Source organism: Hyla sarda, chromosome 10, assembly GCF_029499605.1.
Source record: "Hyla sarda isolate aHylSar1 chromosome 10, aHylSar1.hap1, whole genome shotgun sequence".
NCBI lineage: Eukaryota > Metazoa > Chordata > Amphibia > Anura > Hylidae > Hyla > Hyla sarda.
Genome location: NC_079198.1, coordinates 23,028,718 through 23,043,454, shown reverse-complemented (window position 1 = coordinate 23,043,454; position 14,737 = coordinate 23,028,718). Strand labels below are relative to the sequence as shown.

Genomic DNA, 14,737 nt, shown 5'->3' with positions numbered 1-14,737 from the left:
CTCTGGCAGTTTTTGGAATACGGCCACTGCAGTTTTTGAGCCAAAGTCAGAAGTGGATCCATAAGGGAGGAGAAGTGTAAGTCCTTCCTTTATATGTCCTATTCCTTTTGAATCCACTTCTGGCTTTGGCTGAAAAACTGCAGTGGCCATATTCCAAAAACTGCCAGAAAAAAAAGCCAAGTGGAAACTTAGCCTAAGGGAACGCTCACACACAGATTTTTTTTAGCGGGTTTTCCGCTGTGTATTTGAAAGGGGCGGGCTCTTCTCAGTTGTCCACAGCAGATTTTCCGCGGTGGAATTTACGCTGCGGAAAATCCGCCACAGTCCCTACTGACTTCAATGGGGCTTGCGGCGGAAAATCGGCTGCGGACAGCCGAGAAGAGCCCGCCCACTTTCAAATACGCAGCGGAAAACCCGCTAAAAAATCCGCGAGCGTGAGCGTTCCCTAATAGTTGCACCTGTGGTTTTTTGCGGCCTTCTGGTGGCTTTTTGTATTTCTACATTTAATATTTTTATCTGGTTTAATAAAAGTTATATTTTAAGGTATGTATATATATATATATATATATATATATATATATATTGTAAGTGCGGCACAGCTCACTCGGTCGCCCCTCCCGCGTCCCGGACAGAACCGGACCTTGGTTAGTGTAAATGAAAAGAAACAGATGTCCAGCGCGGATGTCAAGCAATACGAAATTTCTTTATTCAGCCATAACGAAAAGTGATGACAGGTGACGCGTTTCGGCCGTAATCAACGGCCGTAGTAAGACTCAGACTTGGTAAGACTAAGGCCGTTGATTACGGCTGAAACGCGTCACCTGTCATCACTTTGCGTTATGGCTGAATAAAGAAATTTCGTATTGCTTGACATCCGCGCTGGACATCTGTTTCTTTTCATATATATATATATATATATATATATATATACACACACACACACACACACATTGCACCATAAGACCCCAGTAGGAAACAATCACATTAGTGGAGTGTGACATCTTATACCAGAAAGAAAAGTAGCGCCCACGCACCTTTGGCATTACTTGGAGCAGTGATCTATGGCTCCCTAGATGTCATAAAACTACAACTCCCAGCATGACTAGAGTGCCAACAGCTGTCAAAGCATGCTGGGAGTTGTAGTTTCGTGACAGCTGGAGAGCCACAGGTTGGAGATCATTGTCTTAGAGCAGCAGTCTCCAAACTGTGGCCCTTCAGATGTTGCAAAACTACAACTCCCAGCATGCCCGGACAGCCAACGGCTGTCCGGGCATGCTGGGAGTTGTAGTTTTGCAACAGCTGGAGGTTCCCAGTTTGGAGACCTAGGTCTTAGGGACTTCATCACTGGAAACCTGACAATAACATCAGCTAAAGTCCATTCACATCAATGACAGGTAGAGAAATCTCTGAGCAATGCCAAAGGGCCCAGCCTGATCATTCTGGAAATCTGGGTGATACACTGTAGCAAACCATCAGCACAGGGCAGAGGTTTGTGGCATGATGGGGATTGTAGTTTTGCCACAGGTTGGGGAGACTTATTTATAAGCTTTTATATATATATATATATATATATATATATATATATATATATATATATATACTCAATAACAGCAGGGTTAATAATCATAAGAAATAGACAGCTATACAAGTTGTGTTATTATAATAAAAAAAAACGCATAACAATAAGCCGCAGCAGTGTGAACTGTGGTGAACAGCACCTCACACCCGCCCCGGCCTGTACTCACCAGCCGCACTCACAGTAGCTGCTCCGGGGACCGAGGAGTGCGGACACCGGACTGATCAGCCTCCCGGACCGGGAACATCAATGAGCAGCAAAACTTCTCCGGGAGTTAGGAAAGCGCACTGCGCATGCGCGCTGTGTCTCCCGGGGCAGGGCTCTGACGTCATGGGGAGGAAGGAATGGTAAGTGAGTGGAGTGACGTCACTTCAGTGTAGTTGTGTGGGCGCTGTGGTGCTGTCGTGTGCCGACTATAGCGGGACTACAAATCCCAGCATGCCCGGACAACTGGTTGTGGACAACGGAGTGGTGTGTGTGTGTGTGTGTAGACCGCCTCACAGGAAGGGGCAGAAATTAAAGTCAGCTTCAGCCATAGAGTGCCCCATAAAGAATGCCAGAGTGTCACTACCAATGCTTACAGAGAGTGCCCTCTAAAGAGTGCTAGAGTGCCACCAGCAATACGTACAGATAATGCCCTATGAGTGCTAGAGTGCTACCACCATTTCTTACAGAGAGTGCCCTATAAAGAATGCTAGAGTGCCACCACCATTTCTTACAGAGTGCCAAAGTGCCACCAGGAACACTTAAAGAGAGTGCCTCATAAAGAGTGCTAGAGTGCCACCAGGAATACGTACAGAGAATGCCTCACAAAGAGTGCTAGAGTGCCACCAGGAATACGTACAGAGAGTGCCCTATGGGTGCTAGAGTGCCACCACCATTTCTTACAGAGAGTGCCCTATAAAGAGTGCTAGAGTGCCACCACCATTTCTTACAGAGAGTGCCCCATAAAGAGTGCTGGAGTGCAACCAGGAATACATACAGAGAGTGCCCCATAAAGAGTGCTAGAGTGCAACCAGGAGTACGTACAGAGAGTGCCCTATAAAGAGTGCTAGAGTGCCACCACCATTTCTTACAGAGAGTGCCCTATGAAGAGTGCTAGAGTGCCACCACCATTTCTTACAGAGAGTGCCCTATGAAGAGTGCTAGAGGGCCACCAGGAATACTTACAGAGAGTGCCCTATAAAGAGTGCTAGGGTGCCACCACCATTTCTTACAGAGAGTGCCCCATAAAGAGTGCTAGAGTGCCACCACCATTACTTACAGAGTGCCCCATAAATAGTGCCACCAGTAATACATGCAGAGTCCCCAAAAAGAGTGCCACCACCATTACTTACAGAGAGTGCCCCATAAAGAGTGTTCCATCAAGAGTGCCACCGCCATTACTTATAGAGAGTGCTCCGTAAAGAGTGCTAGAGTGCCACCAGGAATACTTACAGAGAGTGCCCTATAAAGAGTGCTAGGATGCCACCACCATTTCTTACAGAGAGTGCCCCATAAAGAGTGCTAGAGTGCCCCATAAAGAGTGCTAGAGTGCCACCGGGAATACTTACAGAGAGTGCCCTATAAAGAGTGCTAGAGTGCCACCAAGAATACTTACAGAGAGTGCCCCATAAAGAGTGCTAAAGTGCCACCAGTAATACCTACAGAGAGTTCCCCATAAAGAGTGCTAGAGTGCAACCAGGAATACCTACAGAGTGCCCCACAAAGAGTGCTAGAGTGCCACCAGGAATACTTACAGAGAGTGCCACCGCCATTACTTACAGAGAGTGCCCCATAAAGAGTGCTAGAGTGCCAACACCATTACTTACAGAGTGCCCCATAAATAGTGCCACCAGTAATACATGCAGAGTCCCCAAAAAGAGTGCCACCACCATTACTTACAGAGAGTGCCCCATAAAGAGTGTTCCATCAAGAGTGCCACCGCCATTACTTATAGAGAGTGCTTCATAAAGAGTACTAGAGTGCCACCAGGAATACTTGCAGAGAGTGCCCCATAAAGAGTGCTAGAGTGCCATCAGCTTCAGCCATAGATTGCCCCATAAAGAGGCTATGTCCACACAGCAGAATTTCTGCACAGAATTCTGCATGAAAAGTCTGCAATAAATTCTGCAGAAATTAATTGGCCATTCACTCCAATTGAATTACTGCAACGGAAATCCTGCAGTGTAAATGTGACAGCGGAATCCCACTGAAGTGTATAGGCTATAAATTAATGCCGAAATTCTGGCATGTGAACATAGCCTTAGAGTGCCACCCAAAATACATACAGAGAGCCAATACCAGTGCTCCTATAAACTGTGCAAATTAGAGTGCCCCTATAAACAGTGTCCATACTGCCAATACCTGTGCTCCTATGAGCTGTGCCAGTACTAGTGCTACCATAAACAATGCCTGTACTGCCAATACCAGTGCTCCAATGAGCTGTGTCAGAGGGCTACCATAAACAATGCCCATTCTGCCAATACCAGTGCTCCAATGAGCTGTGTCAGAGGGCTACCATAAACAAGCCCATACTGCCAAAACCTGTGCTCCTATGAGCTGTGCCAGTACTAGTGCTACCATAAACAGTGCCCATACTGCCGATACCAGCGCTCTGTACCATAGTGCCCTATGAAGAGTGCCAGTACTGCCAATACAAGTGCTCCTATGAGAGTGCCCCTACACCCCAACTTCAGCCAAAGAGTTCCCCATAAAGAGTGCTAGAGTGCCATCAGGAATACTTAAACATAAACAGTGCCATTACTAGTGTTTCTATATACTATATCATAAAAGGTGCCCCCATAAATAGTACTAGGACTGCCAATGAGTGCTCCTCTCTACTATGTCTTCAGATATAGCAGTGAGCCTGTTCTGATTAAAAGTTCTGTGAAATGGCTAAAAAAAACTGTGGGAACAAAGGGGGGAACTTTTCATTGTATATGTGTACTTCATGTCCCCCAAATGTATCAAGAGGAGCACATTCTATATAAATAGATAAATACCTTAGATCTAAGCAAGTTTCAAAATGTGGTCCGAGTGAGATTTGCGCAGACATTTGGGGTGACAATTTTAAATCATTTCAAATGATAAATCCGCTACCACTTCAAAAGTGAAGGCTGTTCTGACTTCAACCATCTTACTGTTTAAGAAGGTACAATTAAAAGTTGATAACTTTTCGCCAATTTAACACCCAAAAACAAGGGTAAAACTAATTATAAATTCCCTGCAATAGACTTTAAAAAAAGTTTGAAAATATGGACCAAAGTACTGTGTAATCCCATACTATGGCCCGTTAGTTTCATTGGACACAGAGTAATGCCTAATCCCCCCTGTGGTGGTGCTGCAGGATAAAAGAACACTTACCTGCACAGTTTGCATTTAAATGGGCACTGTCAGATACAAAAACTTTTGATATGTTGCAAAGCATGAAAAACCAATAGGTTTTTCATGAGAAAATTTTCAGTATTTCATACTGAAAAAAACAGTCAAACAACTGCCCCCCCCCCCCTGCCTGCTTGGACACATACTAGTCCTGCTGTGTCCATGAGTCATCACCTATGTCATGGACACACTTCCTTGATTGACCACTGTGAGCGCAGGGCTCAGAGCTGGAGGAAAAATCCTCCCACTGTCATCTTGTGTCCCGCTACTGTCAGTGAGGACAAGCTGGGAGTTGTAGTTTTGCTAATGCTAGGGGAGATGTGAGCAGACAGCATACTGGAGGGAGGGGGCGGAGACCTGCACAGTGAGGCCACGCCCCTCCCTTTGAGAGGAATTCAGACTACTGAGCTAAATCAAAAGTGTAATACAAAAATAAATTAAGGTGATAGACACATAAAAATTAGATGTACATGGTCAGGATTAGGTACTGAGTGATATATTAAAAAAAAAATTTTGTTGGATCTGACGGGTACACTTTAAGAATTACGAAGAGTCTATACATGAGCTGATGATGCTTCATCCCATTTTTGTGAAATGATGGGGGGGGTTTCTACGTGGAACTGCTGAGTGTGCATAAATGCTCCTACACGTGTGAGAAACCAGGCAAATAGAGGAAATTATTACGAAATAATGAACTGACACAATAATAAGGCTGGAATCTCCCATGAATTTTTTTTAAAGTCAGCAGTGGATCCATCACACTATACAACCTTCCTTTCTTTTGTTTATTCTTTTTTTAATTCATTCCTTACTTTGGCATCAAAAACTAGGGGTACAGTTCCACACTGCGGTAAAATCGATACATTTTGTCCTAAGTGTCAATGTAACAGAATATCTATGAATAATACCGTACTCTACTATACAAATGCCAAATAATCCCCCAGACCATGATCATGTGCGGGTGCAACACATAGTATCCCAAACGAAAATAGTGGCTCCTTAGTGGCCCTCCAACCCCAGTTTTGGTGCCAACTTTGAGCTTTCCTCTCTGTAATGGGTAGTCTTAAAGGGGTATTCCAGGCAAAAACTTTTTTATATATATCAACTGGCTCCGGAAAGTTAAACAGATTTGTAAATTACTTCTATTAAAAAATCTTAATCCTTCCAATAGTTATTAGCTTCTGAAGTTTTCTGTCTAACTGCTCAATGATGATGTCACGTCCCGGGAGCTGTGCATGATGGGAGAATATCCCCCATAGGAGCTGTACAGCTTTTGGGACGTGAGTCATCAGAAAGCAGTTAGACAGAAAACAGCAACTCAACTTCAGAAGCTAATAACTATTAGAAGGATTAAGATTTTTTAATAGAAGTCATTTACAAATCTGTTTAACTTTCCGGAGCCAGTTGATATATGAAAAAAAGTTTTTGCCTGGAATACCCCTTTAAGTGCCCCCAGGCTATAATCACATGACATAATTTCCACAAATCCGCACCAATTCCCCATCCGTATTCATTTGGGTGTTTTTTTTTTTTTTTTTGCTTGTGCGGATTTCAGGCAGAAATTCTGCCCTGTGACTATAGCCAAATAATGTTTTCCCGAATTATTAAAATACTTTTTAGTGCCCCTACCGTATTTAGTAAGAGACCCCCTCAATGGGGGAGATTGATCAAAACCTGTGCAGAGGAAGAGTGGTGCAGTTGCCCATAGCAACCAATCAGATTGCTTCTTTCATTTTCCACAGGCCTCTAAAGAGGCCTGTGGAAAATGAAAGAAGCAATCTGATTGGTTGCTATGGGCAACTGCACCACTCTTCCCTCTGCACAGGTTTTGATAAATCTCCCCCAATGTCCCTACTTAGTAATAATGCTCCTTAGTGTTCTAATTCAGGAATGTTGCCCCCTGTTTCTCGTGCGACAAATCCCAGGAGTGGCGACTGAAAAGATTGCGGTGGCTCCTAGGATTTTGTCAGCTCTTTCCAATATTGTCCATCTTTTTATAAAAAAAAAAAAAAAAAACAGAAACAAAAAAAGCTTTCCTCCGGTCCCGCGCTGATCCCTGTTTTGCCTGTGGTCGGTGCTCTGGTGTAAAATGAGCAAGTGACTGCTGCAGCCAATCAGCTGCCTCTGTGGTCGCACTCTGTACGCAGGAGAAGGAAGTGACTCCAGGCATCAGCAGGCGGCCCTCTTTTTTCCTCATTGAAGGGGTACTCCGGTGAAAAACTTTTTTTTTTTTTTTAAATCAACTGGTGCCAAAAAGTTAAACAGATTTGTAAATTGCTTCTATTAACAAAAATCTTAATCCTTCCTGTACTTATTAGCTGCTGAATACTACAAAGGAAATTCTCTTCTTTTTGAAATGCTGACATCACGAGCACAGTGCTCTCTGCTGACATCTCTGTCCGTTTTAGGAACTGCCCAGAACAGCATATGTTTGCTATGGGGATTTCCTTTTACTCTGGCAGTTCCTAAAATGGGCAGAGATGTCAGCAGAGAGCACTGTGCTTGTGATGTCAGCGTTTCAAAAAGAAAAGAATTTCCTCTGTAGTATTCAGCAGCTAATAAGTACAGGAAGGATTAAGATTTTTTAATAGAAGTAATTTACAAATCTGTTTAACTTTCTGGCACCAGTTGATAAAAAAGAAAAAAAAAAAAGTTTTTCACCGGAGTACCCCTTTAACATCCCCCTTGATGTCCGTCCCTTGTGTCCCGCTGTAAGCCTGCTCTGTCTGGGAAGTGATGAAGCCGCCCCTGGCATCACAAACACAGCTCAAACTGAGAGTTTTAGCGTTTCATCTGGTTGGGGGTTGGGGGGTGCGGGGTCACTGCTGTATATTTTCCATACAGTATATAAAGAACACCGCTACCACAATGTCTCCACCTACTATGCAGATCACTTTACAATGGCGTACGAAGGGTGATGCAAACCTATAAAGTGTCGTCATTGCCGCCTTCCATCCGACATAGTGAAGTCACCATCCTGGCTCCTTTTTTTTTGGCTGGATCCTAGATTCGTAACAAATTTGTCAAGCCCTGACGTAACAAATTGTCAAGCAGTATTGCTGCCCCTAGAGTGGCCCCAGTTAGTAATGCTTCCTCCAGCTCAAAAATGGTGACCCGAGCTCCACAGTACCGGGCACCAGGAAATCTAGAGCACCAGGCCCCAGATGTTTCTACAATGGAATAGTATATTATATACATTTCTTATTAATACATTTTTTTTTATACAGTGATCCCTCAACTTACAATGGCCTCAACATACAATAGTTTCAACATACAATGGTCTTTTCTGGACCATTGTAACTAGAAATGAGCGGACTTACAGTAAATTCGATTCGTCACAAACTTCTCGGCTCGGCAGTTGATGACTTTTCCTGCATAAATTAGTTCAGCTTTCCGGTGCTCCCGTGGGCTGGAAAAGGTGGATACAGTCCTAGGAGACTATTTCCTAGGACTGTATCCACCTTTTCCAGCCCACCGGAGCACCTGAAGGCTGAACTAATTTACGCAGGAAAAGTCATCAACTGCCGAGCGGAGAAGTTCGTGACGAATCGAATTTACTGTAAGTTCGCTCATCTCTAATTGTGACTTTAAACCAGACTCAACATAAAATGCTTTGGAATCTGCAAAACGTGTCAATGGCTGGAAGAACCGACCAATCAGAATGTATATTTCACTGATAAAACCCTGGTGTCTGGTAGCGCCCCCTACAGTACAGGGAGGTATTACATGTTCTGTACTCTTTACCTGTGCCAGGGTTAGCTTCTCCTTTGGGCATCAGGTGAGGGCGGCTCCATTTTCTTTTTTTTAGGACAGTGCCTGTCCCTGAAGAAGCTCCTGTCCTCTACATAGACCAGTGTTTCCCAAAGAGGTTGCCTCCAGCTGTTGCAAAACTACAACTCCCAGCATGCCCGGACAGCCTTTGGCTTTCCGGGCATGCTGGGAGTTGTAGTTTTGCAACAGCTGGAGGCACCCTGGTTGGGAAACACTGAAATAGACAGTGATTACAGCTCCCAGCAGATCTTTCTTACTTTTATATATAAGGATTTGCTTTATCTATATTAGTTATCTACTTATTTTTCTTTAATCCTCACTTTTTCCTATTTTTGGATGACATTTTGGTGCCTTCAGAACCAATTACCAGGTTTCCATAGAGTACTGGTCTCAACATACAATGGTTTCAACATACAATGGTCGTCCTGGAACCGATTAATATTGTAACTTGAGGGACGACTGTAATGTCAGATAGTAATGTCAGATAGTTCCGTTCCTGTAACTGTAAAGACACCGGAGGAAAATTTTTGGTGCACGGCACCGCTCACCAGTCGGAGTATCTGGAGAAGTGCAGTCGGGCTGGCACGGAGGCGTCCGGCTCAGAGGAAGATGCCCGTCTGCAAGTGGATGGAAGGCTGTAGATCTGTAGGTATGGCGGCTGGCACAGGGAGCTGTCCGGCCACAAGGGACTTGGTTGCCGAAGGTTGTAGGTGGTAGATGACAGCAGTATGGGAGCGGTGACCGGCGTTCCTCGTGTCACTGATGTGCTCTGCGCGCGCAAATAGTAGTGGTCCCAAAGCTGGGGGCATCCAGCTGTTGCAAGTGGTGGTTTGAAGTATCACATTGGCATTCAGTATAAGATGTCTTACTACAGGGGTCCCGCCGTTTGGGACCCCCACAATCTTGCATTTGGCACCCACCTCTTTGAGCTGCACGCCACGCTGGCAGCTCACAAACTGCCGGGTGCCAACCACAGGGTCGGAGTATCGTGAGGTCACGACTCCGCCTCCGTGTGACATCACCCTTCGCCCCCGCTATGCAAGTCTATGGGAGGGGGCGTGACGGCCGTCACGCCCCCTCCCATAGACTTGCATAGCGGGGGCGGAGCGTCACGATACTCCGGCCCCGTGGTCGGCACCTGGCAGTTTGTGAGCTGGCAGCGCGGCGTGCAGCACAAAGAGCTGGGTGCCGAATGCAAGATTGCGGGGGTCCCCATCGGCGGGACCCCCGCGGTCAGACATCTTATCTTCTATCCTTTGGCTAAGGGATAAGATGTCTTAGGGCCGGAGTACCCCTTTAATGTTTATAAAAAATGAAAAAGCGACCTGATTGGTTGCTATGGGCAACTGCACCACTTTTCCTCTACACAGGTTTTGATAAATCTCCCCCATATACCTTATTAATTAATAAATTACAAAAAAAAAAAGTCACTGGGAAAAAAAACCCATCACGGCTCTATGATGTAATACAAAAATCTAAATACTGTAATTCCTTGTCCTGAAGGGGTCAATATACAGTAGTTTATTGAGTAGATAATGTTGAATGCAAAGAAAAGCTGTAATACCAACCTTCTCCACTAGGTGGTGATCTACAGACCCACATTTGTTATCCAGGATATAATTGTTGCAGAAAGGTAAAGAATCAACAATGTAAAAAAATACAAGTGTTCATGATGTGCTTGGGAATTATGTATCCATAGGCCCCTATTCACCCAGCTGGTGTAAACCCAATATACCAGTGGTCTTCAACCTGCGGACCTCCAGATGTTGCAAAACTACAACTCCCAGCATGCCCGGACAGCCAACTGCTGTCCGGGCATGCTGGGAGTTGTAGTTTTGCAACATCTGGAGGTCCGCAGGTTGAAGACCACTGCAATATACCTTTCTCTTGCCATATAGATTATTGAAGTACACTGCACTTTTAATAAAGTTTATATATATATTAAAGTTTGTTATTTTAACATTGGGAGGCTAGTTGATGATTTTTATTATTTTTTTTTATAGCCAGCGCCTGTTTAACCAATAATCTCCCAGTATAATGAGTCCTTAGATATAACTTGGCAAGTTCTCCTAATATACTCTATTTTTCTGACAGAAGACTCTAGAGCAGTGGTCTTCAACCTGCGGACCTCCAGATGTTGCAAAACTACAACTCCCAGCATGCTCGGACAGCCGTTGGCTGTTCGGGCATGCTGGGAATTGTAGTTTTGCAACATCTGGAGGTCCGCAGGTTGGAGACCACTGCTCTAGAGCCCTAGTAATGAATATGTATACCTCTGTGTTTTTAAACAGTGTGCCTACAGCTGTTGCAAAACTACAACTCTCAGCATGCCTTTGGCTGTCCGGGCATGCTGGGAGTTGTAGTTTTGCATCTGTTTATGATAATACTAGTATAGTTGTTCATAACAGGTGTAAAAAGAAATGTTTAAGTGTTTGGCTATGTTTAAACTCCAGGAATGATGTTCTGCAGACTGCGGGCGCTGCCATAATATGGACTTGCACGGGAATCCGCCATCTCATAGACGGCTATGCATTCCGTGCGGAGTCCACAGAAAGAATGAACAGGTTCATTCTTTCTGCGGACACGAAATTTTGAATTTCTGTGCTGGAAACATCTGGTAGAATTCAATGGAACTCTGCTGCAGCGGAATTTCCGTGCAGAATTCCAAGCGGAAATCAGCACCGAAATTCCGGCATGTGAACATAGCCTTACTGTCATTTAGCAAAACATGACATAGCAGTAGGGAGATGTTAACAGTTTTGATCGGTCGGGTTCTAGGTGTTCAGACCCCCACTAATCACTAGAACTAGTGCTTGACGGAACAATTCTCTCCCCATCTTGCTGCAATAAGTCAGGAACGGAAGCGCTCAACCAAACTCTTCTCCCAGCTTGTTTTTGTGATCAGTAGGGGTCTGAACACCCAGACCCCGACCAATCAAAACTTTTGACATGTCTCCTTGCTTGACAAGGATCGCCACTTATCTTTGGCTGCACTGGCTTCATAAACTACTTTACATTAGTGAATAAGTGACACACAGCTTATAGAGTACCTGTCAATTTTTTTTATCCTCGCAGTTCACTGCCCCCATCATGATAAACCACCCCCTCCCTTAATTTTTATTATTTTTTAGTTTTCTACCTTGATATTGCCCCCTGCCATAGACTTGCATTGAGGGGTGTGGACGTGACGTCACGAGAGGGGTGCGGCTATGACGTCACGAGCCTCCGGCGCTGCACCCGACGCTCTAAACCAGTGGTCCCCAAACTGTGGCCCTCCAGATGTTGCAAAACTACAATTCCCAGCATGCCTGGACAGCCGTTGGCTGTCCAGGCATGCTGGGAGTTGTAGTTTTGCAACATCTGGAGGGCCACAGTTTGGGGACCACTGCTCTAAACGAATGCCGGGTGCATCAGAGAGATCGCGGGGGTGGGACCCCCACGATCAGAAATCTAATCTCCTATCCTTTGGATATGGGATAAGATGTCTGTGAACAACAGGGGAGAGCTGATCAGTTACTTAAAGGGGTTTGTGCGCCGCCCTGCAGTTCGGTGCTCCGCTCACAGCGTCCGGAAGTTCATTACTCCGAACGCTGTGTGCGGGCCTCCGTGTTCGCGGCCACCGGGCGTGACGTCACGCCCGGCCCCTTCGTGACGTCTTGCCCGCCCCCTCAACGAAAGTCTTTGGGAAGGTGGCGCGACCGCTGTCACGCCCCCTTCCCATAGACTTTCGTTGAGGGGGCGGGCGAGACGTCACGAGGGGGCGGGCAAGACGTCACCAAGGGGCCAGGCGGGACGTCACGAGGGGGCGGGCGAGACGTCACCAAGGGGCCTGGACAGGACGTCACGCCCGGCGGCTGCGAACACGGAAGCCCGCACACAGCGTTCGGAGTAATGAACTTCCGGACGCTGTGAGCGGAGCTCCGAACTGTAGGGCAGCGCACAACCCCTTTAAGCCTGAATGTCTGCTTAATTTTCTGCCTGCTCTGGGTCCATATTGAGTAATAAAAAAATGATACCCCCCTCTTTACCACAAATGTATATGAGAGCCTGAGAAAATAACATCCCAGAATCACTTGCAGCCTTGTATGGCAGACTGAAGTGCTCCTTGTTTTCTTCAGCTATCAACTCTAAGGTACTGTTTTTTCATATGTATGGGGTTACTATAGAAAGGGGAAAGGCAGCTCAGAACTTAAAGGGGTACTCCAATGAAAACCTTTTTTCTTTTAAATCAACTGGTGGCAGAAAGTTAAACATATTTGTAAATTACTTCTATTAAAAAATCTTAACCCTTCCAGTACTTATTAGCTGCTGAATGCTACAGAGGAAATTCCTTTCTTTTTGGAACACTGATGACATCACGAGCACAGTGCTCTCTGCTGACATCTCTGTCCATTTTAGCAACCATGCATAGCAGATGCATAGCAGATGCATAGCAGATGCATAGCAGATGCATAGCAGATGCATAGCAGATGTATGCTAAGGGCAGCATGGTGGCTCAGTGGTTAGCATTGCTGCCTTGCAGAGCTGGGGACTTGGGTTCAAATCCCACTAAGGACAACAATAAATAAAGCATTATTATTATTATAATAACGTCAGCAGAGAGAACTGTGCTCGTGATTAGAGATGAGCGAACTTAAAGTAAATTCGATTTGTCACGAACTTCTCGGCTCGGCAGTTGATGACTTTTCCTGCATAAATTAGTTCAGCTTTCAGGTGCTCCGATGGGCAGGAAAAGGTGGATACAGTCCTAGGAGACTCTTTCCTAGAAATGTATCCACCTTTTCCAGCCCACCGGAGCACCTGAAGGCTGAACTAATTTACGCAGGATAAGTCATCAACTGCCGAGCCGAGAAGTTCGTGACGAATCGAATTTACTGTAAGTTCGCTCATCTCTACTCGTGATGTCATCAGAGAGCATTCCCAAAAAAAAAAGAATTTCCTCTGTAGTATTCAGCCACCAGTTGATTTAAAAGAAAAAATGTTTTCACCGGAGTACCCCTTTAAAGGGCCTAAGATATTATTTCCTTTTTCTTTTTTTTTTTTTATCCTCTCATATTTAATAGGCCTAAGATCTCTTATTAGCCGTTGCTCCCAAAATGCCACCAAAACCCGGGAAAAAAATCAGGAAGTGCAACTAACATTGGGTCATCTCTGGGATTGTCCCGGATGGATACATTTTGGAAATCACCCACGGCCCCTGTGAAAACTAGAGGTCAGAAGCAGGGGATTCCAACATCTGATTCTATTTCAGTCTCTACTAGATATGCAGCATTGGAAGTGGAAGAAGGGGGGGCAGGGGGAAGAGCGCTAAAAATGCAATAAAGTAATGAATGAGCTTCAAATACACATAGGGGGAGATTTATCAAAACCTGTCCAGAGGAAACGTTGCCCAGTTGCCCATAGCAACCAATCAGATCGCTTCTTTCATTTTTAACAAGGCCTCTGCAAAATGAAAGAAGCGATCTGATTGGTTGCTATGGGCAACTGGGTAACTTTTTCTTTGCACAGGTTTTGATAAATCTCCCCCCATGGGTTCTATTTCAACAGAAATGTCATTTTTAAAAGATGACTTGAGACGTATGAGAGAAAAAAATGACGGAATTTGAAACTACTATACCTACGCTAACTACGAGCTCTAAGGCCCAGGATGATGGGGGAGATTTATCAAAACCTGTGCAGAGGAAGAGTGGTGCAGTTGCCCATAGCAACCAATCAGATTGCTTCTTTCATTTTCCACAGGCCTCTTTAGAGGCCTGTGGAAAATGAAAGAAGCAATCTGATTGGTTGCTATGGGCAACTGCACCACTCTTCCTCTGCACAGGTTTTGATAAATCTCCCCCCCATATCTTTATCACTCTACAAAAGAAAGTTATAGATCTGGAGGACAGGTCTAGGAGGGCAAACATTCGTATGGTGGGCCTCCCTGAAGGAGCAGAAAAAGAAAATCCATTTCTTGAAAATATCGGGACGCAGAATCTATCTAACCAATTTCATGTTGAGAGAGCTCATGGAGTTAGTTACCCAGAA

The 14,737-nt window shown here is 45.0% G+C and overlaps 1 protein-coding gene across 3 annotated transcripts in view; it reads right to left on the bottom strand.

Moving 5' to 3' along the window:
• The window catches only part of BCL2L12 (BCL2 like 12), a 60,930-nt gene that overhangs the window by 31,343 nt on the left and 14,850 nt on the right, over window positions 1-14,737 (bottom strand). Inside the window, exon 1 of one of the 3 annotated variants that reach the window (XM_056543968.1) lies at window positions 1,746-1,905. The exons of 1 other annotated variant lie outside the window; for it this stretch is intronic. The gene's annotated coding sequence lies outside the window, so the exon portion shown is untranslated. Of the gene's footprint in view, window positions 1-1,745; window positions 1,906-14,737 lie in introns of those variants that run through there. One more of the 3 variants, XM_056543972.1, reaches the window with a different exon arrangement.